Source organism: Xenopus laevis, chromosome 9_10L, assembly GCF_017654675.1.
Source record: "Xenopus laevis strain J_2021 chromosome 9_10L, Xenopus_laevis_v10.1, whole genome shotgun sequence".
Lineage (NCBI taxonomy): Eukaryota > Metazoa > Chordata > Amphibia > Anura > Pipidae > Xenopus > Xenopus laevis.
The window spans coordinates 28,046,485-28,069,471 of record NC_054387.1 but is presented as its reverse complement, the minus strand read 5'-3'; the positions used below and the strand labels follow the sequence as shown (position 1 = coordinate 28,069,471).

General features: G+C 39.5%; 1 pseudogene; it reads left to right on the top strand.

Annotated features, from left to right (window-relative positions):
* The first annotated feature begins 9,937 nt into the window (after window positions 1-9,937).
* Window positions 9,938-10,581, top strand: LOC108700991 (annotated as a pseudogene).
* The last annotated feature ends 12,406 nt before the right edge of the window (window positions 10,582-22,987 follow it).

Here is a 22,987-nt window from a genome sequence, read left to right as displayed (position 1 = left end):
TCAAAATATTTCTAAAAATTTAAATAAAAAAAGTCAAACCAAACTAGAATCCACGATTGGTGCTTATTTATTATTAAAAAATCAAGATTTAATCAAATCAAGGACAAACTCAATAAAATCAAGGTGAAAATCCAAATCGTAAGATCTTTTCGTTTTTTATTTTCCTGAATCACTCAATTTTTTTCTTCTTTTTTCCCAAAATGTCATAATTTTTCAGATTTTTGGTTGAAAAGCCCAAAATAATGAGATTTGCGGGGTAAATCCATTGCAGAACACACAAACTTCCAAATAGGATAGGGACCTTTCCCTTCCCATTGACTTTTTTATATACAACCTTTGATTTACTTAGACTTTGCTAAAGCATTTGATACAGTGCCACACAAAAGGTTACTGGTTAAATTAAGGAATGTTGGCCTGGAACATAGTATTTGTACCTGGATAGAGAACTGGCTAAAAGATAGACTACAAAGAGTGGTGGTAAATGGAACATTTTCTAATTGGACCAGTGTTGTTAGTGGAGTACCGCAGGGCTCTGTACTAGGTCCCTTGCTTTTCAACTTGTTTATTAATGACCTGGAGGTGGGCATTGAAAGTACTGTTTCTATTTTTGCAGATGATACTAAATTGTGCAGAAATATAGGTTCCATGCAGGATGCTGCCACTTTGCAGAGTGATTTGTCTAGATTGGAAAACTGGAAAATGAGGTTCAATGTTGATAAATGCAAGGTTATGCACTTTGGCAAAAATAATATAAATGCAAGTTATACACTAAATGGCAGTGTGTTGAGAGTTTCCTTAAATGAGAAGGATCTAGGGGTCTTTGTAGATAACACATTGTCTAATTCTGGGCAGTGTCATTCTGTGGCTACTAAAGCAAATAAAGTTCTGTCTTGCATAAAAAAGGGCATTAACTCAAGGGATGAAAACATAATTATGCCTCTTTATAGGTCCCTGGTAAGGCCTCTGAGTATGCAGTGCAGTTTTGGACTCCAGTCCTTAAGAGGGATATAAATGAGCTGGAGAGAGTGCAGAGACGTGCAACTAAATTGGTTAGAGGAATGGAAGACTTAAATAATGAGGGTAGACTGTCAAGGTTGGGGTTGTTTTCTCTGGAAAAAAGGCACTTGCGAGGGGACATGATTACACTTTACAAGTACATTAGAGGACATTATAGACAAATGGCAGGGGACCTTTTTACCCATAAAGTGGATCACCATACCAGAGGCCACCCCTTTAGACTAGAAGAAAAGAACTTTCATTTGAAGCAACGTAGGGGATTCTTCACAGTCAGGACAGTGAGGTTGTGGAATGCACTGCTGGGTGATGTTGTGATGGCTGATTCAGTTAATGCCTTTAAGAATGGCTTGGATGATTTTTTGGACAGACATAATATAAAAGGCTATTGTGATACTAAACTCTATAGTTAGTATAGGTATGGGTATATAGAATTTATGAAAAAGTAGGGAGAGGTGTGTGTATGGATGCTGGTTTTTCATTTGGAGGGGTTGAACTTGATGGACTTTGTCTTTTTTCAACCCAATTTAACTATGTAACTATGTAACCTCGGCAGGTCTGAAATGGAGGATTTTCGGATTCTGACTTTTTCCATCATTGGGGTATAATAAATCTCAAAAAAATAGTTTTTTTCCCCACTAAAAATTGAAGTTTTTTGCATTTGGACTTTAATAAATAACCCCCTAGGTGTCGCACCCCCCGCCCCTGTTCAAACTTTTACATTATCACATATATGGCTTCCTTGACCCCTCTTTTGAACCAATCCTCCTTGCTGTCCAGAATTTAAACTTGGCAGTCTTCAAATGTGTATCCTTTTTCCTTTATATGTAAGTACACAGCTGAGTCCTGACCAGAGGATCTTTTTAACTGTTTATAGTGGAATCCAAATGTATGCTGCATGGTATAAGCCCATGCGGTCGGTATCTGCGGTTGAAGCGCAGATGGTTTCTCTAGTCTGCCATTTCATTCTTTGCATTGCATTTCATTCTTTTGTCTTATAAAATATATGAACAAAATAGCAAATAGCTATATTGTAATGACAGACTGTGTGGAAACAAAGATGCCCAAAGAAGGTCCTCATGTATTTGTGATAGCTGTATAAATGTGTTTTTTCAATTCTTTCTCTCTATCCTTTTTTTCATCCCTTTTCTGTGATAAAGCTGACTTTGACCATGTAACAGAAACCTGTAATGACCAGGCATCTTTTGTCCAGGTACTTGAAGTGCAACACAAGATGTTCGGTAACTCAAAAGAGCATGTCATATAAAATGGTAAAAGCTAAGTATAATTGTAGACAACACAGATAATCTATGTTGGAATGTTTTACAGAAACTGTCATGCTTGATAGATCTAAAATATATCTCTTCCTTCTATCAAGACATACTGGTATCATTTCGACCAAGCTGTATGTTAAATACTGTATCTTCCACCAGAATCTGCTGCACAGCTGACTGTCTAATATGGCCTAGATATTTATCATCTCCCCCTTGACTTCCCCATCGTCAGGTCTTCTGGCAGAAAAGTTATACAGCTAGCACTAAAATAACCTGCTTGCCTTGTTCGTGTCTCAGGCTGAACTGAAACAATACCTTGGAATGAGGTTGAGTTTGTTCTTACACTTAGGGTTATGTGAAAAAAAAAACTGCTAATTTCAACTTTCATGCAGAGAAAAACAGCTGGACAGATTAAATAGACTTTCCTTTACGTCCACCTATGACTGTGTCAGTGTACATGATCTACAAATTAGCCCACTAATTGCACCCATTAATCAGCCTCCATGTAACCTCCATGAAGTTTTAGCAGCTCGTTTAGGAACAGAACAAATCATCTTCTGTTCATCTGAATGAGATTTTAATTTTTGACCAAAATGTTGATAATGGGGTTAATTAGTGGGTTAATCCAGTTCCTATAAACTCTCTTTTAGGCTATATAAGTATCTCTTAGTCCACCCTCTGTAATTTTACTTAAATTTTTTAACCTTTATTGGATTCATTTGAGATCAAAAGACTATTAATTGACAAGGAAGACAAAAGACAATTAAATGTTTGACATCAGTATGAAAGACTCCTCTTAGAAGCTAATGATGATGGAGTTATATCCAAGATGGAATTTGAATATCTAAATGTAAAAGATCCAGTAACTCCAACCTTTTATGTAATTCCAAAAAAGGGTTTGGAGAAAATTTCTGGGCATCAGATTGTGTCTGGCTTAGGGAGTGTGACTGAACCCTAAGCAAATTTATGGACGAAAGTTTAAGAATTTTCTTACCCACTTTATCCTCTTTTGGATACAGCAGACGTCATTAAGAAAAATAATCAACTATCAGTTTTCAGAAGTATGGTTAGTAACTTTAGACGTAGAAAGTCTGTACTCATCAATTCCCCACAAGGTGGGCTTTGAGGCTTGTAGTGACTATTTGAATAGTAGGGGTCAAAATACCAACTTCATACAAATTTCATTTTAAGAAGTTCATCTTCAATATTAATATTTTTGTCTTTGATGACCAAGCAGGTGCCCTAGGCAACCCGTCCGGCAAGCCAGCTCCGCCCCCCACACAAACATGAGTGTGCCCGAACGCGATCGCTCCTAACCGCAACCTGTGTGTGCATGAGCATTAGCAGAGGGGAATGAGGTGAGAGTGTCTGATAGGAGGGGAGTATCTGATGTGCTGGGAGAGCCACAAATGGGAGACAGGAAAGAGCTACACAGGGCAGTGAACAGGGATTAGAGGTAGGCAGAAGATGGTGTTAGAAGTACATGCCTGGCGCCCCTGTTGTTTATGCGCTCTAGGCAGGTGCCTCTTCTGCCTACCCCTAGTTCTAACCCTGCTTGTGGCTGTGGTATGTGGACGATGTCTTAATGCTATAGGAGGGTAAGCTTTCTGTGTTAACCAAATTTGTCGAGGAACTAAATATAAATTACAAAAATATAAAATTAACATCAAGTTATCACAAGCATGAAATTGCATTTTTACACTTAATAATTTTTAAACGCAAAGGGCTCCTATGCACTAAAACTTATTGAAGTCCACAGCCACAAACACTTTGCTACCTGCTATAAGTCGTCACCCATTGTTGCTCATAAAGGGCATCCCCATTGGTCAATTTTTGCGATTGCGTAGAAATTGTATACAAGATGTTTATTTTGAGGTTCAAGCCAATGAATTATAACAGAGATTGACTAATCGGGCATATGATCAACAAGTGATTAATAGAAGATGTGTAAGAGCAAAAGAATCAGGTCACCCTGATCTGATATACACTGATATACAAACAAAGTAAAAAAGAAGAAAACAGTGTTTTGGAATTCATTACAGAATTCAATTATCAGTGGGGCAATATACAGCATATTTTGAAAAATAACTGGGATCTCATAATAGTTGACCCAGATTTATAGGATTTAGTAGGTCCATTTCCCATTTCGTAGAATGACAGCTCGAAGAGCTCACTCTTTAAAGGACAAGTTAACGCATATCCATTTTGTATCCATTTGTTAACTCAAATCAAGTCTGCTGAAACTTGGTTGCCGAAATGTGTAAAAGGAATTTTTAAATGTGGGCACTGTAAGCATGTTGGTGACATCAGGTGAAAATCAACAAAAAGTTCAGTAGCAAGACATTATAATTCAACTCATGGAGTGAACATGAAAAGATTAAAAATGTTTGGGATTGAGCATGTATCCCTAGGAATTCGATGATGGGATATTGACAAAGTGCTATTGAGAAAAGAGTTGAGGTGGAGTTATGAATTAAATGTTTTATGGCCCCACGGATTAAATGAAGATATTAAATGGGTGGTTCACCTTTCTGTTAACTTTTAGTATGTTATAGAATGGTCCATTCTAAACAACTTTTCAATTGGTGGTCATTATTTATTATATATAGTTTTTTTTAATTATTTGTCTTTTTCTTCTGACTCTTTCCAGCTTTCATATGGGGGTCACTGACCCCATTTATAAAACATATGCTCTATAAGGCTACAGATTTATTGTTATTGCTACATTTTATCACTCGTCTTTCTATTCAGGCCTCTCCTATTCATATTCCAGTCTCTTATCCAAATCAATGCATGGTTGCTAGGATCATTTGCACCATAGCAACCAGATTGCTGAAAGGGCTAACTGGAGTGCTGCTGAATAAAAGCTAAATAAGTCAAAAACTAAAAATAATAAAAAATGTAAACAAATTGCAAATTGTCTCAGAATATCACTCTCTACAATTTAAAGGTGAACAACGCCTTTAAGTTTGGGGTATTTTTGTAGATGGTGTAGAGAGTTAATTACTGTAAATTATTATGAACATGATCCAAGACTACTCTGTTCAAGTATTCATTGTATATAAAACTGGAAGTCTGTGATAATTATATGGAAAAATATTTGCAATTATCATTAATATAAATATTATAATAAAAGAAAATCCCAAATAGCACGTAACGCGTTGCTATAGCTACGAGACACAATTCACCGCAATGGGGATTTAAGAGGCAACCAGGAATTGACATCCCAATGCCCTGATGAAGCCTAACCCGGTGAAATGTGCCTCAGCAGTGAGGCATCAAGGTACATGGCCCTCTCTTCATCCTCGTGTATGAGTGTCAAAGTGCATAGCCGTCTATGGGGACTACAGAACCGTCAGTTTGAGCGATCACAGCAGCATTAAAGAGAGTGGTAAAGTATGTGGCGAACATTTTAACAGAGAAAAACGCAGGAACTGTGTGCATTATAAGTACCAAGTATGGTAAAAGATTACACAAAAATTGCTTTTGCTTTATATAGTAATATGTAATTACTTTTTTCCTACAATATAACCAGACCCGTGACAGAACTGCCACACATGTCTGCCCTCGGCAAACTGCCACTAATTTGTTTCCAAAATTGGAACGGATGCTAGAACTTGTGTCATACAATATTATAATTGTGTCCCACTTTCAAACTAGATAACGACCAACATACTGGCTTGAAGTGGGCTCTTAATCTAACACAGTGGACTTAAATTGGGTCAATACCTTACTCCGTGTGGTTTTTAACAGAAATGAACTTAGACTTGCCAATAAAATTTCATGTGACTGTGCAGTTGATGAATTTGACAATGAATTTCCATACAAATTTAATGGGGGTGCAATGAGGTGGTTACCACAGGTCCTCTGTTAAAAGAGTTCCTCTGCACTCAACCCATTATCAATATATTAAGGACATTTAAACATTTTGTGCCTCAAACTACTAAAAAATGCCTTATCCTTTAAACAAAACAGGGATTGTTTGTCCATATATTGCAATATAGTAGGGAACGAATCCAGGATTTGGTTCAGGACTTGGCCAGGATTTGACCTTTTCAGTAGGATTCGGATTCAGCTGATCCTTCTGCCCGGCCTAACTGAATCTGAATCCTAATTTGCATATGCATATCGGAGCGACTTTTTGTCACAAAACAAGGAAGTAAAAAATGTTTTCCCCTTCCCACCCCTAATTTGCATATGCAAATTAGGATTCGGATTCGGTTCGGTATTCGCCCAAATCTTTCGTGAAGGATTCGGGGGTTCGGCTGAATCCAAATTAGTGGATTCGGTGCCTCCCTACAATATAGTCAAACTGTCTATGTCAAAATCACCCTTTGACTGGCCAGTCCAACACTCACTTTTATCTGATTCATTAAGAAGAATTCTACTGCTTCATTATACATTTTACACAGGGACTAAGTATTACCTGCAGCTTACTCGCAGTGATGTGCTGGCTGGCTCGAAGCCCGTAGGACCAGTGGGTCGGGCTGGTTTGGGACAACAATCACACAAAATATTTGGGCCACAGGCAAGTGTTGGCCAAGCTCTTATTACTGCCCTTGCTGCCCTTCCAACCCACAAACCTAACAGTGGCCCATTGCCATCACCGACTGCATAAATTTATAGACGCTCACCACATGCCCCCTTTGTGACATCAGAGATGGGGGCGAGTCAGTCATATAAAGAAATGTGGAAGTGCAGATTGGTTCAGATGCGTGTCCTAAGCAGTCGGGTTAGGGTCGGGTGCAGGTTGAGAATTTCTTCATCACTACATACTTGCTTTCAAGGTTAAAACTCCCAGTAAAATTCTTAATGAATCAGATAAAAGTTGAGTTTAACACTGTCCAGACCAGGGATGACTTTGACATAGCTGGCCAGCTTATATATTGCAATATATGGACAAACAATGCCAGTTTTGTTTACCGGGAAGGACATTTTTTGGTAGTTGAGTGTTGAGACTCTTTTATTTGTATATACACAGTATATATTTATTACAATATAGATTTTCTAATTCTCTGACCACCACACTTTGCAGTAAAAAATGTGCAAACTAAAATTGTGCCATATTCTTGCGAACAAAGCTGCCTTGTCTCTGAAAAATAACTAATTACCGGCAGTAAATGTTACATCATGCTATCATTTAAAACTATTCACAACATCACAAATCCTTATGTAAAAACAATACTGACAATATTAACTTTCTTTATAAATAAAGTCCAAGTGCTTTTATGATTGCAGTTTAGCAGTCAGTCACACAGCAGATTCATTTTGGACAGGTTATATGAACTCCATTGTTCTCCAAGCTTTCTGAAGTGGAAGACTGGGTATTTATTTATAAGGAGATTATAATGTATGCCACGGTTAACAGATTTCTAAACTATAATATGGGATCCAGTGGCGGAACTCCCGGCGGAGCAGGGTGCCCGCACCCCCTCAGGGCCCCCCGGCAGCTCACGCTCCACTGACAAAAACGGCCAAATGCGGCCGAACGGAGGGGGAAGGGGCCCGGCTGCGCGTCACGCACCAGGGCCCGCCCCCCCCAAGTGACGCTACTGATGGGATCTATTATCCTGAAACTAGTTATTCAGAAAGCTCAATGCTATTTTCCCATAGCATCCTATTTAATCAGTATTCATTGGTGACTGATTTGTTTTTTAGTTGGTAATAATTAAACAGCACCTTGTACTTGATGGTAACTAAGCTGCATACATCTAAGTAGAAAACCATCCCATTGAGATGTTTAAAATTTAAATATTTTTTTTTATATTTTATATCTGTGCTTCAGATTACAGAAAACTCCCATGTCCCTGGGCACTTTATTGGAGCACAGAGGTATGTGTCACAGATAGATCACACACAGGTGTCAGCACATCACCAATTTCCTAGAGAGCTAATAGCGCTTTGAATATATCCTTGCAAAGAAAGAAGAAAAGAAAGGGAATGAGACATATTGCAACTGAAAGTCTTAAATTGTCCAGGGGCAAAGGTGATCCCAAATTGTGTTTTTTAGACAGGGAAAGGAGGGATTCCATTGAAAGTTGTTTTATCATGAACAAAGAATGAGAAGTTTATGGTCAGGGGCAAATGTAGAGGAAGGAGATGAACCCCCATACAAGAGGTACTTTCAAATGAGGAATTCATTAAACATGGGGTTTTTAACCTTTCCTCTGTTGACCAAATGATTGGGATTATGATTTGAAAATGCGTCCTTCATAGAAACCCAAACTGTTTGATTTATATGTTATTAATACACTTGTGCTTTCTATGACTCTGAAAAGGCTTTTTCTTACACAATCTGGTTTTATCTGCACAAGTCTTCTTGAGAAAGATTTGTGTAATCCTGTTATGTTTAGTAAAAGGCAATATTTTAATTTGTCTAAAAAGGAATTAAGGCTTTAAAAAACTTTACAAAGTGTGACAGGATGTTTGGGAAACACCACTGTCTTAAAGGAAAAGAGTGCGTTTAAACTGCATTGTATGTGCTGCAGAGGAATACTCAGCTCAGGTAGGGTTAATATTCCCTCTCAGCAATGTAATTGAGTGGCAGCTGAGAGAGAAGCTACCTGAAAATGTAAAAGGGCTGTGTTCCCATAGTTTAGAGCTCTCCAGGGAAGTGACGTGCTGTGAGAGACAGAGCAGAGTCTGAATCCCAGGAGGGTAAGCCACAGGAGCCACAGGAGTGTGAAGCCCAAATGCTCTGAGGTTCCAAAAGGGTGAGAGTTTCCCTTGATAGTAAGCGACCAGAGGAGGGGGAGAACCCTGAATGTTTTGCAGTGTATTTGCTGAACTGTACCCTGCATGTTCTACAATAAAGTTGTTGAACTGTAACCTGAACATTTTTCTATTGTCTTTTTGTTGGGAATGCCCAGTGCTTAATAAATCTGTGTTTTGTCCTGAACCTTGGTGTCCCTGTCTCTACGCTCCAAATCCTACGCTACCTGCCTACCAAACTCTAATTCCCCCAAAAAGTGCTTGTGCAGGCCAGTGGCATGTCACAAAAGGGATAAAATCCATTGTTGTGGTTCCAGTAGGCAAAGGTGGAGGAATAGTGATACAGAACAGGAGTATTTATTTTTCTGAAGCACTTAGTTTGCTTTCAGATAGAGATACCTATATTCTCTTGTCTTTGGAGCCCACATTAACATTTTTGGGGGAATTAAAGATGTTTTAATCAATGATTTTAAGCAAAAAAGGAATCTATATATCGTCTTTTCCCCTATAAATACCTTTTTTATATCACCTTCCCACAATTCATAAGCAGCTGCTGAATCCCATGGGTCAGATAGGCCCCCTCGGGATGACACACAACCCCAGATTGCCCTTCTGATGCTGATATCATTGAGAGTTATCAGCAGTGGCGTAACTAGTTGTTACTGGGCCCCATAGCAAATTCAATTTAGGGCCCCAAAATATTTAGAAGTTGGCCTATTTTACCAAGATATATTAAAATTGCTAACTAATTAGGGTCTCACTGGGCCCCCTACACTCCTGGGCCCCCTTGCAACCGCAGAGTCTGCTTCCTCTATAGTTACGCCCCTGGTTATCAGTTGTAATTCCAGATCATAGAAGCCATTTCTAGAACAAGAAGGGACAGCAAAAGCAAATAGAAACTGCTTAGAAAGTGAGTGTCTTGGGGACAGGGAAGCAGAATGGAGAGTGGGGCATACAGGGCACCGAGAGCGAGAGGCAGCTTCAGCCTAGAAAACTTTCTTAGACGGCCCGAGACCATACTGAGGATCATCAGCTGCGTCTTTGCTTGTATTGTAACGGATAGTTACTCAAATAGCTCAAGCTGCACCACCTTATACTGTGTATTCAATAAGAACAATGATGCCTGCCACTATGGGATGGACATTGGGGTTTTCAACTCCTAGCATGTATCCTCTTCTTGTTTCTGGATATTAACTTACAGACCCTGAGCAACATCAACTACCACAAATACATGGTGCTGGATGACCTGGGCTTTTCTGCACTATGGAGTTTCCTCTGGTTTGTGGGGTTCTGCTTCCTAGCGAATCAGTGGGCAGTGACTGTCGCACATGATTTGACTGGAGGGGACAGCGCACAAGCAGCTATTGCATTCAGCTTGTTTTCCATCCCAAGCTGGATAACTCTTGCTGCCTTGGCATACAAGAGGCAACAACACGGTGCAGATTTCAACCCAGATTATGTGGATCCTATGGAGGACATTTCCTCGTATCCCAACTATCCTGCTACCAGTGACAATTATCAGAACCCACCCTTCACCAACAGCAAGTAGACAGGAGAGTATCAGCCACCACCACTTTACTAAACAAAGACATTTATACTACCCAGACTAGTGTGGTTACAGAAGGAACAATAAGCCATTGAAACGTACACAAATCTGAACACAAGACAAAGCATAAAGGGTTTATTCTTCTAGTGGCAAAATATCTGGATTGAAGGAAATATTCAGTATGGTTACTTACTGGACCTTTAAGTGCCTTAATATGCTTACAGGAGACAGAAAAAACACTTCTTGTGCTTAATATCAAATGTAAGTCAGTCTTTGTACAGCTGGGGGGGGGGTACTTGCTACAGAGCAGTAGTCGAATTGCTTGTGTCAAATACCTGTATATGTTTAAGATTCAGATTTAGGGAAAAGGCAGAGAAGCAATCTCATTGAGATAGTGAACTTTAGGGTTAATCCTGCAAATGCAGCATATGGTGCACACGTTCGTACACTGGAAGAAGTTGTAAGAGGAATGTAATGTTTATTAGTGTTGCTGAAACACCGTACTTTCAGTGCCACTGCTTCTGATATGCAATGCCTAGTTTGTAACCGCACATACCTAAACAGAAAAAGCCAATGGTAAAAATAGATAAATATTAAATCTTACGTAAGTGTGTTCTACATACAGTATTGGCTGTTATGGGAAGTGCCTACAAAGTGGCGTCATGAACAGAAACCATCACCTCTTATGCCTGCTATGTGCTCTTACACTGTAGGGGCATCTCCTGATAGGGAAACTTTTAACACATCTAGGATAATACAAACTTTCTGAATATGTATGTTCTGCAAAGGAGTAGACTAGAAATACTATACGTTGTGGGGGTTATTTATCAATGGTCGAGTTGTATTTTTCCAAAAACTTCTAGCTTTTAAATGGTAATTTTCGGTCAAAAACTAGAATTTTTGGTTAAAAAAAACCCAAATTTTTCTGGGTCTAAAAAAAAATGATTTTGAGATTTTATTATAACCCAAAGCTGTAAGAATCAGAAAATACGCCACCTCAAACCTGTCAATGGCAGAGGTGCCTTAAACCATTTGAAGATGTTAATAGCCTTCATGTTGTTTGGGATTTTTCAGTGGTTTTCCTGCATAAAAACCCTATTAATTCATTTTTTTCCGGTTATTCATGCAAAATTCACTGATTCAAGGTTTTTCTTAAAGTAGAAAAAATTTGAGTTATGAGTTCATTCAAAGTATTAAAAAAACTTCACAAACCTCTAAAAACCGACCTTGATAAACAACCCCCTATATTTTGGTGTTTTGTACCAAAGGCAAGATGGTGAGCGAGATAATCGATAACGCTATGAACACCAGATAAAATGGTTGTATTGGGTACATTGAATACTTGTATACAACATCAATAATTGTGGAATGTACGACTTTAGAATATGAAAACTGCAGTAACATTTACATAGCTGAGACTTTGGTAACTTGATACAGAACACTCTGTGTGGTTATTTGCCATAAAGGCCATTAACAGAAAGTAAAAGCCAGAAAACTGCACATATTTACAAACTCCACTTCCCAATAATTGACAATGGGTAAATAGTTCTTTGTGCAGAAGAATTTTGTCCGAATTCACTTTTACCCAAGATATTCATTGTGTTAAAACTTTATCGCAATATTAGAATATTAAATAAAATTGGCAAAAAATCTCCTAGGGTCATAACTGTTATGCAACTAACAGATTCCATATATATCTGAAAAACTGCTATGGATATCACCAGTCCAAACCTTTATTGTGACACCCTTTTTTGTGACATATGCAACGACACCTCATAGCACAATAGTATCAAATGTGCCTGGGTAGTCTCCACTAAAAAACACTTAATGGCTAAATCATGCATTTAATTTTACAAAATATACAGGTATTTTTATGTATCCATGCCAGAGTACATACGGCCAAGTGACATCACTGCTGTCAGCAGTTGCTTAGCAATACTGGTGTTGAAAATGTCAGTTCTATAAGTAAAGCATATTTATAAAGCACCAACATATTTCACAGGGCTGTACAGTAAATTGCAACTTATACTGGTCACATGCTCCCCCGAATGGACAAACTACATAATTCCTTGGGCTTTCCTCCCCAGTGATGTCACAATTTGGTGAATAGCTGGAAAAGGCCAACAGCAGCTGTGAACATTTAGGTATTCATATTGATTTACTGCCAGCTGCAGTGTGTCTCTTGCTCTGCACTGGAGGCATATATTCATTAAAAAATAGAAATACTGACTTCACAAGTAATAGTTAACAATGGACCTAAAAGATATAGCACACACTGTTGCAATATATAATTCTTCCTTCTACCTTTTAAAATCAGATCCTAATATACCACATCCAAGCCTGGAAAATAAATATACTTGCTGTGTTGCCTGGAAAAAAAAGTGAGTGTCTTGCATACACACAATCATTCTCATACTTTCAATAAAGAATTCTCTGTCTTGGTATTTGCCCTGTAATCTAGATTTTTAATCTGACATTTTCTGTTGTATTGTTGATCTCAAAGACTGACTTCAATAAGAAGCTTTGCTGAAACGGCTGTCACAGTTATATGCATGTGATTTAATAAGTGCTCTAAACACTTGAATCCATTTATGTTTAAAGTCCAGCTTCAGTCTGAAATATTAAAAACCTTCATCCTTTTCAAGCCAAGTCTTGTGTAACTGAAGACTTCCCAATAAATAATAATGGATAGGTTTTTTTTACATTATTTATATGCTGTAGTTACAGAGTAGATAAGGTTGAAAACATTTAATTCAATGGTAGATAAGGTTGAAAACATTTAAATGGACACATGCGTCCATTTAATTCAACCATTTATTTAAATGAAACCTACCTAACTGCTAGTTGAGCCATTCCAATTTACCTTTTTAGACATAGTTATTAAAGTGTGAATTTTCACCTCGCCTAACTCAGCAAGTTCACTTCACTTTGTCAGGTGTATTTTCACAAATCATTTCATATTTGTTAAAAATTGTACATACATGTAGGGAGAGAAATTTGGTGAATTTTTCTCTTGTAAAATGTAATAGTGTATTTCTACCCATGCAACTGAAGTAGTAAAAAGTCTCCATAAAGAAATAAAGGTTTTCTTTTTTTAGATATTAGCAGGAAGGATGCAACGTAGATAATGAGAAGCAAAAGTGTCGGCTCTGTCTTTATAATGGTAGGTCTGCACCTTGAGAAATTTAAAACAGGATAAATCACACTATAAAAAACCCTATTAAAAAAGTAATCACTTTTCCTTCTGTTGTTTGCAATCAGTAACAAATGTATTTTATTTCATAATAAAATAAATGTCTTTTTTTATGAATATTTTTTTAAAAAAGTTCATCTACATTGTTTCAATACATAATTCATATTCAGTAATGTACATGTATCCATTTTGAGTGAAATATTACTTAATTTCATCACTAAGGGGCTGGTTAAGCTTTTAGGTACCAAGCTTTTTCATATTTAAAGGGAAAGGATAGGCTAAAATAAAGTAAGCTTTATCAGAAAGGTCTATATAAATACACCAGTAACCCTCAATGTAATGCTGCTCTGAGTCCTCAATCCAAACAAACACAGCATCTCTTTCCTTATATTGTGTATACATGGGCTTCAGTATCAGACTTCCTGTTTTCAGCATAAACCTCCAGGGCTAGGGCTTGAGCATGCTCAGTTTGCTCCTTTCTCCCTCTCCCCCTCCCTTCCCCCCTTCCCTCCTCCAATCCTGCTCTAATCTGAGCCCAGAGCTATGAGTGAATAGGGAGAGACTCAGGCAGGAAGTGATTTCACGCCAAGCTTATATGGCAGCTGCTATCCTAAACAAATAGAGAGAGCTTCTAAAGCTGTTTACTCAGGTATGGAAAAGCATTCTGCAAAACCTAAAATAGGTTTTGAAACCTCAAAAAGTATCTGTCTGCACAGCGAGTGTGGGAGCTGCTAAGCGAGTGTTGCATGTGAACTCAGTGTTAAGCAGCGTTAAAAACCTCAAAGGAGAAGGAAACCCCCTGAGCGCAAAACCCCTCCCCCCTCCCCTGTGTTGCCCCCCTCCCTCCTCCCCCCTGGCCTACCTGTCCCCTGGGCAAATGCCCCTAACTTGTTACTCACCCCTCTGCGCAGGTCCTGTCCACCGAGTTCACAGACGCCATCTTCTCCCACGCGGTCTTCTTCCTGCTTTGACTCGCGTCTTCTGGCGCATGCGCAGTAGGAGCATTTTCAGGTACGGATCTACTGCGCATGCGCCAAATGTCATGAAGTTTTCCGATTTGAACTCCGTGGACAGGACCTGCGCAGAGGGGAGAGTAACAAGTTAGGGGCATTTGCCCGGGGAGACAGGTAGGCCAGGGGGAGGAGGGAGGGGGGGCAACACAGGGGAGGGGGGAGGGGTTTTGCGTCCAGGGGGTTTCCTTCTCCTTTAAGGCATTGTTGTTAGCTGGGCATGCTGGGAGTGCTGGGTGCAAGGAGGGAGTAAGTGCAACTGACTGCTGTGTGTTCTGATCTGACGGAGACAAACAGCTTTTTCTTTTCTCTTTTTGGGGAAAGCAGGTAGATATATTTTAGTGCATTTTCTCTGGGATGTAGTTTCTAAGGAGAACATTTTTTTTTTATAACTTCTCTTTATTGGAGGTTATCAGTGAAAAACAGAATAGCATAGTATACATGTATTAGACCTTATACACACTGGGAAAAGTAAGGTCAACATGGTGAATAAGTACAATATTCTGTAGATCAAGTTTAGGAAACTAGTCGATAAGAAGAGACATTTATCGGCATTGATAACAAAGATGGAAATAATAATAAAAGAAAATAAAAAGAAAATAGAACCCAAAAAGCATTCTAATAGAAAATTATAGAGTCATACAAATATTTCCAAACCCTAATCCAGGTTGCATCCAGTCACATTATGGTATTGAAAATCCAAACTCAGAAGTGGATTCATTTATCATAACATATCAACGATATCACAAGGTTGTAGTTTGCCCTTTTTTGTAGGTTAGCCATGGTGTCCATATTTCCTCGTACTTTGACATTCTGTGTTCATTACGGGCCGCCATATGTTCCATTGCTGCTCTGAGATCAACAGCTGCAATAATTTGTCCTAACTGGATGGGGCCCCCTGGCTTCCAGTATTTAGCTATCATAGTTGTAGTAGAGTTAAGCAGGTGAAAGAGCAATTTTTTAGTAGGTTTGGGGATTTGTTCTGGAACAACAGCAATAGTGCTACTTGTGGCTCGTAAGGAATATCTATGTGAAGGTCGTTCAATATTAAATGAAATACCGACTTCCATATTTGTTGGGAAAGTGGGCAGTCCCACCACAAGTGTAGTAAAGTTCCATTGTTCCCACAGTTTCTCCAACACAACTGCGAATGTGTATTCGAGATTTTGTGTAGTCGCATTGGGGTCAGATGCCATCTGTATAACAATTTCTTATGAGATTCAATATGATTCGTGCATCTGGTTGTCCCAGATAATATCTGCGCTGCATCGTGCCATTGATCCACATTTAGGGATAGTTGTAGGTCTCTTTCCCATTTTAACATGTAGGGATATTTGTAGTCTGGAGGATCCGTAACCAAAAGTTTGTAGCTGCTAGAAAGAGTTCCTCTTGAAGACCATCCTGAAGCTGTTAGCAGCTCAAAGTTGGATTGCAGTGGGCAACTTTTATAGTTAGGTATGTGTGTCATTAGCAGATGCGTTATTCTCACGTGGGTAAATCTATCAGTGTCTGCAAGTTGGTATTTATTTTGGAGGTCTTGGAATGGTAGGTATTTGTTTATACCATATAAATCTCTAACTAGGTTCAGTCCTTTAGGTATCCACGATTGTATAGGCAAGTCCTGTAGAAAGAATTGAAGACTTAATAATGGAGTTCTGGGAGAGATGGTTTTACCAGATTCTATCTTAGACCTTTCTTTGTCCCAAGTTCTCATTATCAACTCAGTCGTGGGAAGGGTCAGATTTTGCTTAGGTCTGAGTTGCGGTGGGGTCCACAGTAGTAGGGGAATACTGGTAGCGAATGATTCTGCTGTCTACAGATCTAACCATTGTCTGCAAGAGATTGGACTGTGCATTTTCATGGCCGTGTCCAGTAATGATGCTCTATAATAGCTGTTGACATTTGGAAGCCCCAATCCTCCTACTGCAACCGGTTGTTGTAGTACTTTAGCAGCTGTACGAGGTTTCTTCCCAGCCCATGTGAACACATTCATTTGTTTCTGCAATGTTTTAATATAGTACAAAGGGAGAGCAATCTGTATTGTCCTAAATAAATATAAAATTTTTGGTAAGATATTCATTTTGGCAGCATTTATCCTACCCACCCAAGAAATATACAGAGGCTTCCATTTAGAGTAACTCTCTTGAATAGACTTCTGGAGGCGGATATAGTTGTACTTGTATAGGAGTTCTGGGTCTTTAGTAAGAGCAATCCCTAAATACGTGATGTAGGTATCTCTCCATTCAAATGGGTGATTACTTTGAAGTTGGTGCTTTACCTGTGCAGGGACATTGATTGGTAATGCCTGAGTTTTTTGGGAATTTATTTTATACCAGGATATCTAATAAAAGGACTGCAACTCATGGAAGACATTGGGTAGGGTGATATGTAAATTGGTTAAAGTTAATACGATATCATCTGCAAATAATCCTATAGTGTTATATCCAGACTCAGTCGGGACCCCTTGAATGTCCTGATTTTGTCTTATCTTAATGGCTAAAGGCTCTACCATTAAGGCAAAAATCAAAGGGGACAACGGACACCCCTGTCTGGTGCCGTTAGAGACATTGAAGGCGTCTGACAGAATCCCCGAAGTTAAGACCTTAGCGGAAGGGTTAGAATAAAGTGGAGTTATTGCTTTCAGAAAATTTTGCCTAGTCCAAATTTAGTGAGGGTGCTCATCATATATCCCCAGTGGATCCTGTCAAACGCCTTTGCATCAAGTGAGAGTATTAAAGCTGGAATTTTTCCCCTTTTAATTATGTGTAGGAGGTTATGAAGCCTCCTGGTGTTGTCAGGAGCTTGTCGTCCAGGCACAAATCCCACCTGATCGTATTGTATAAGATACGGTAAAAATTTGTTCAGACGAAGTGCAAGTATTTTGGAATAAAGTTTGAGATCTGTATTTAACAGAGCTATAGGTCTGTAGTTGTGACATTGGTCTGGTGCCTTACCCGGTTTGGGAATGGTTGAGATATGTGCCTGGAGGAATTCCAGTTTAATTTGTCCTGTGTCCATAATAGATTTAAATAGATTCAGTAAATGGGGAGTTAGAATGTCAGCGTATGCTTTATAGTAGGAGTTAGTGTAGCCGTCCGGCCCTGGAGCTTTACCTAGCTTTAACAATTTTATAGCTTGGGAGACTTCCTCTTTGGTGATAGGGGCGTTGAGTTGTTCACATTGTGCCTCTGAGGGCTGTGGGACTGGGAAAGAATCTAAATATGTCAGTATTGCGTCCTGTGTGGGTTGGGGTTCTTCTCGTGATTGAGATAAATTGTACAAAGAAGAGTAATAAGAGGCAAAATGGTTAGCTATCTTTCGTGGATCTGTGATTTTGTGCTGTTGGTCCTTTAAAAATTGTATTCTGGTATGGGCTTGTCTATTTCTTAATTGGGAGGCTAGCAATTTGTCAGCTTTATTACTTTTTGTATAGTAGAAATGTTTGAGGAGCTTTAACCGAAATTCTGTTTTAATAATAAGTAGTTTTTGTAGTTCCGTTTTTTGTGTTTGAATCTTGTTAGCCAATTCTATTGTGGGTTGAGAATAATAGTCATGCTCTAAATCTGTAATCACCTATTGGATTGAGTGTATTTTATTGTCTCTCTGCTTTCGAAGGTTAGCTGCTTGAGATATAATTTCCCTGGTTAACATGGCATCACCTTACAAGAGGGTAATTCCCGCCCCCACATCTGACTGGACAGAGCACGTCACACAGCAACCCAAGAAAAAAACTCCCCCTAGGTTATATTAACTGTTCCCCTCCCCCTTGCTCCTTGTCTTTTTTTCTCTGTCTCACAATGACTGGAGGAGCATTTTTTTTTTTTTACTGCCCACCAAGAGTTTTTATTGCCTATTGGTTGTGTCTCTTTAAAGATCAAAGAACGCCTGGTGGCTTTTCTTTAAGAGCGCAGCTAGGAGAGAGTGAGATACTGCGAAAATACCTTTACCTGATGGTTCGGTAAGCAGTAATGAGACTGCGGATTGTCAGACCTGGTGGCTGATAGGCAGAAAGAGAGAATTGTTGACACGCAGCGCAACAGCCGGCTACTTCCGCAATCAGGCGCACAAGAGTGACGTCATAAGCGGGGAGAAGCATTAGGTACGCGCGCAAGTCAGAGACAGCGGCAGCGTTGGCCTACACGGAGAGCAGCGTGTCAGACGCTACAGAAGCATTACAGTTGGCGCAATTGGTAGGCATGCTTAAAAGAAAACCTGAGTAAGTTTTACAAGATGTATGCTTATGGTTGCTTCTATCTTACAGACTAAGTGTGGGATGGAGTCTCGACATTCTCATAGCCCAGAGGCTATGTGCAGAGAGGATAGGAGGTGGGCAGTATTTTGCAGCAGATATTTTTTAAGGAAGGAAAAAAAAGAGGAAGATATTAATTTTTTTTTCTTTTTTGTTTGTTAGTGTGTCTTCCCCAATAAGAACTAAAGAAAGATCAAGATGTGTGATAATCCATCAGCAAAACATTCAAAATTTTGCCAGGCTTGTACAAAAAAGCTTGCAGGAGAATCATCGGCAGATTCAGTAGACATCATGTCTTGGATTAAGGAGGCGGTAGCACAGGGAATAAAAGAGGCAGCAGTACCTAGTACTTCAAAGCAAACAAGAAAGAGAATTACTCAAAAGGAAAGAGTTTCCAGAGAAGAATAGGGATGTAGCGAACGTCGGAAAAAAAGTTCGCGAACATATTCGCGAACTTGCGCAAAAATGCGAGCGGTTCGCGAACGGTTCGCGAACCCCATAGACTTCAATGGGAAGGCGAACTTTAACATCTAGAAAAGACATTTCTGGCCAGAAAAATGATTTTAAAGTTGTTTAAAGGGTGCAACGACCTGGACAGTGGCATGCCAGAGGGGGATCAAGGGCAAAAATGTATCTGAAAAATCTGCCTGTGTGTGCTTGGAAGAGATAGTGTAGGGGGAGAGCTGTTAGTGATTTCAGGGACAGATGATAGTAAGCTTGCTGGCTAGTAATCTGCTTGATACTGCTCTGTATTGGAGGGACAGAAGTCTGCAGGGATTTGAGGGACATTTTAGCTTAGGTAGCTTTGCTGGCTAGTAATCTACTGTTCTCTTTAAACAACTGCCATACGTTGACCTTGTAGGCATTGTTTGCCCAGTTTTTTTGGACGCAGCCACTGAAGCACAGTTGCCAGAAAAAATATGCCATATAAATGCTGAAAATAGTAATTTTTCGCCATACGTTGACCTTGTAGACATTGTTTGCCCAGTTTTTTTGGACGCAGCCACTGAAGCACAGTTGCCAGAAAAATTATGCCATATAAATGCTGAAAATATAAATTTTTTTGGTTGCAGCCACTGAAGCACAGAGGCCAGAAAAATTATGCCATATAAATGCAGAAAATATGCATTTTTTTGGTCGCAGCCACTGAAGCACAGTTGCCAGAAAAATTATGCCATATAAATGCTGAAAATATAAATTTTTTTGGTTGCAGCCACTGAAGCACAGAGGCCAGAAAAATTATGCCATATAAATGCAGAAAATATGCATTTTTTTGGTCGCAGCCACTGAAGCACAGTTGCCAGAAAAAATATGCCATATAAATGCTGAAAATAGTCATTTTTTGCCATATACGTTGAGTCAACGTATGGCAAAAAATTACTATTTTCAGCATTTATATGGCATATTTTTTCTGGCCTCTGTGCTTCAGTGGCTGCGGCCAAAAAAACTGGGCAAACAATGCCTACAAGGTCAACGTATACACTACTACAGCGGTGGATACGGATTACGTAAAATATATTATGGCTGCTTGAAAAAAGTCACTCCGGTGTTTTTTCTGGAGACGGTAATATTATGGATATTTAGACAGAATGTGAACAAGGTCACACAGCTAGATGGCGGGTTGAAGAAAACAGTGTGCAAATAATGCCTACAGGGCAAATAATGCCTAAAAGGTCAACTTATACACTACTACAGCGGTAGTAAAATAAAAAAAAGTAAAATAAAAAAAAAATGAATATTAAAAAAAAAAATTAAAGTTGGTGCTGCTGAACTACTAGGAGCAGCAGATTAGCACACCAGTCCCACTCCCCAACACTGCTAGACTAATAGCACTGGGCTCTTATAGTAGTAGTAGTAGTAGTAGTAAAACAACAAAAAAATAAATAAAAGCAGTCCTTACAAGGACTACTGTTATTGCAGCAGTCAGCAGATGAGATCAGAAGCAGGACAGCTGCCCACTGCAGCTACATACAGAGCACTGCAGTAGAAGGTAGATTACTAGCCAGCAAAGCTACCTAAGCTTAAATGTCCCTCAAACCCCTGCAGACTTCTGTCCCTCCAATAACAGAGCAGTATCAAAACGATTACTAGCCAGCAAACTTTCAACTGTCCCTGAAATCACTAACAGGCAGCAGCTCTCTCCCTACACTATCTCTTCAGCACACACAGGCAGAGTGAAAAAACGCTGCAGGGCTTCGGTTTTTATAGGGAAGGGGAGTGGTCCAGGGGAGAGCTTCCTGATTGGCTGCCATGTACCTGCTGGTCTGGGGTGAGAGGGCAAAAAAAAGCGCCAACAATGGCGAACCCAAAATGGCGAACGTCGCGCGACGTTCGCGAACTTCCGGCGAGCGCGAACACCCGATGTTCGCGCGAACAAGTTCGCCGGCGAACAGTTCGCGACATCTCTAGAGAAGAATCACCTGATAGAGAATTATCAGTGGGTGAATTATCAGAAGATGAAGAAGAGGAATTTTCTGAGCAATTTGAAATGTTTGATTTTAATTTTGTGGAACCATTAATAAATGCAGTGAGAGAAGAACTTAAATTGCCAGAAACACAGGAAAGTCAACCCTCTGTTAGTAATCCATTTAAGGTGCTCAAGAGAGAAAGAGACACTTTTCCTCTGCATGAAACCATTAAAGATATAATTGTAAAGGAATGGGGAAAAGTTGATGCTAGATACACGGTGCAGACGAAGATGCAGAGATTGTACCCATTTGCGGCAGAGCAAGAGAGAATTTGGGAAAGACCACCGAAGGTGGACGCGGCTGTGGCAAGATTGTCAAAGAGAACGGTATTGCCAGTAGATGATATATCATCCTTCGCCAATCCAATGGATAAAAAGATGGAAACTATCCTGAAAAAGAATTATTTAGCTACGGCAGCTGCATGTAGACCAGCCATAGCTTTAACTTCAGTATCACGTGCTATGCAGTCATGGATACACAATGTGGAAAGGTCACTAAAACATGGGGTAGATCGAGAAAGTATTATTAAATCATTGACAGAACTAAAGATGGCAGCTGATTTTATGGCGGATGCATCTATTGATTTAGTGAAGACATCATCCAGAGCTTTAGCCTTATCAGTCTCAACACGGAGGGCGTTATGGCTCAGATCATGGAGTGCAGGCAAGGCATCAAAGATAAATTTGTGCAATATGCCATTTGAAGGTGACATGCTTTTTGGAGCAAAGCTGGAAGAATTAATAAAGAAGGTAACAGGGGGAAAGAGTGTCTTCCTGCCCCAAGACCGTAGACAAGAATTTTTGACTGAATCAACTTCAGATAGACAAAGACATTACTTTCGGGACAGGAGGTCCTTTCGTGAACAAAGAACATACAGACCAGGTAGAGAATACCCACAGGCACAGGATTGGAGAAGAGGACAAAGTACAACCGCAAGACCTTTCAGAGGCAGAAATCCTTCAACAAGACGATCCAGAAGATATTTCTGAGATGGAGGCAGCTCAGACCTTAAAGATACCCAGAAGATTAGAGGAATATTCAGAGGTCTGGGCAAGGTCAATTTCAGATGTCTGGGTGATAGAAACAATCAAAAGAGGATACTATTTAGAATTTGTAGAGATGCCAAAGAAGAACCATTTCGTCATATCACAGATTCCACACAACAGGGAAAAGAGCAAAATTCTACAAGACTATATACAACAATTAAAGGCACAGGGTGCAGTGACAGAGGTACCAGAGAAACAGAGAATGACAGGGTTTTACTCACCAATATTCATGTTGAAGAAGAAGACAGGGGACTACAGGCCAGTGTTAGATCTAAGACGTCTGAATCAACATCTTATAGTAAAGAAATTCAAGATGGAGTCATTATATACAATAATTCCAGAAGTTATGCCGGGAGAATGGATGTTATCGATAGATTTAAAAGACGCATATTTACACATACCGATTGCAATAACTCATCAGAGGTTTCTCCGGTTTACAGTGGGACAGGTGCATCATTACCAGTTCACTTGTCTGC